The sequence below is a fragment of the Apium graveolens genome, chromosome 8, assembly GCF_009905375.1.
Source record: "Apium graveolens cultivar Ventura chromosome 8, ASM990537v1, whole genome shotgun sequence".
NCBI classification, from domain to species: Eukaryota; Viridiplantae; Streptophyta; class Magnoliopsida; order Apiales; family Apiaceae; genus Apium; species Apium graveolens.
This window is the reverse complement of record NC_133654.1, coordinates 198,356,091-198,357,884: the sequence shown is the minus strand read 5'-3', so window position 1 is coordinate 198,357,884 and position 1,794 is coordinate 198,356,091. Positions and strand designations below refer to the sequence as shown.

The window sequence follows — 1,794 nt, the reverse complement described above, 5'->3', positions numbered from 1 at the left end:
TCCTCAAAATCAGCACTAGTAGGTGCAGCTGCACTTCCCTGTTGAGGATATGATTGCCTTGTAGCATACTGCTGTGGTTGCTGAAATCCAGGTGGGTTAAACTGTTTACTTACTCCTTGCTGATATGTTGGCTGAATAGCATTCTGATTATTCTCCCAGCTGACATTTGGATGATTTCTGTTGTTAGGATGATAGGTTGCTGGCACAGGCTGCTGTTGTCGCTGATAATTATTCACATACTGAACAGATTCGTTGACAAGAGAACACTGATCCGTAGCATGAGAACCTGCACAAAGCTCACAAACCATAGCTATTTGATTAACTCCATACGTAGCCAAAGAATCAACCTTCATTGATAGCGCTTGGAGCTGGGCTGCAATAGCGGTGGCTGCATCAACTTCCAGAATACCTGCTACCTTGCCTGACGTCATCCTCTGAGTTGGGTTTTGATGCTCATTTGCAGCCATCGTCTCGATAAGATTATACGCTTCAGTATAGCTTTTAGCCCATAAGGCACCTCCAGCTGCTGCATCGAGCATGGGCCGAGATTGGGCCCCCAAACCATTATAAAAACCAGTGATTACCATCCAATCCGGCATTCCATGATGTGGACATTTTCTCAACATTTCCTTGTAGCGTTCCCAAGCCTCGCACATAGATTCTGTAGGTTGCTGCGCAAATTGAATAAGAGCACTCCTCATAGCAGCAGTCTTTGCCATTGGATAAAACTTCACCAGAAACTTTTGCGCAAGATCTTGCCACGTAGTGATTGACCCAGCTGGTTCAGAATGTAACCAGTCTTTAGCTTTATCCCTCAGTGAGAATGGGAAAAGCCTCAACTTGATAGCCTCATCAGTCACGCCATTATACTTAAAAGTGCTGCAGATCTCGACAAAATTCCTTATGTGCATGTTGGGGTCTTCAGTTGCCGCTCCTCCAAAAGAAACAGAATTCTGCACCATCTGAATAGTGCCCGGCTTGATTTCAAAGGTGTTAGCTTGAATAGCCGGATGAAGGATGCTTGACTGAATGTCATCAATTTTAGGCCGAGAAAAATCCATAAGAGCTGGATCAGCTTGAACAATACGATCTCCCATGTTTACTGGTTCTTTCTGCTCAGTTCCTGAATCCGAATCCTCAAAATCTAACTTCTTCGGAGTATCAAGAACTTCGTCTTTCTCCTCAGCTGTATCTAAGGTCCTCTTGCGAGCATGAGAACGAGTTTGCATAAACGCTTGCTAAAGTACCTGAAACACAACCGAAAAGAGTAATTAACTACTACGTCCTAATCACTGAGTCCTAATGACCAATGATGGTAAGTACATAAACTAAACAAATACGCCGAGTCCCCGGCAGCGGCGCCAAAAACTTGTTAGGGCGAAAACACGCACTAATATTCACGCAAGTATACGCGTTCGCAAGTAATATAGAATACTTTCTAGTTCGTTCCCTCAGAGACTCAGACTAATTTATTGTCTAATTTAACTCACTCACCAATGTATGATTACTTCTCAATGTTAAGATAATAACACTTAAAATTGTTGATTAAATATTAACTATAATTAACTACTTAATTAACCACTTAACTAACACTTCAATTTATCATTAATAAAACACTCATGAGATCACAACTTCATTATTACTTTCTTCTATAGCCATTGTTATTACCTTTAGCATGTGACAGTGATGATATTAATCGAATAACACGAAACTGATAAAAGCCAACTTTCATTGTACTAATACCATTCTACCAAGCATCCACAATTAAGATAAAAGTTGAATAGTCATCAATCA

At 41.0% G+C, this 1,794-nt stretch overlaps 1 non-coding gene across 1 annotated transcript; it reads left to right on the top strand.

Moving 5' to 3' along the window:
* The first annotated feature begins 597 nt into the window (after positions 1-597).
* Positions 598-704, top strand: LOC141681814 (small nucleolar RNA R71). The gene has a single exon (XR_012559238.1). It is a non-coding gene; the product is annotated as a small nucleolar RNA R71 (small nucleolar RNA).
* Positions 705-1,794: the final 1,090 nt, after the last annotated feature.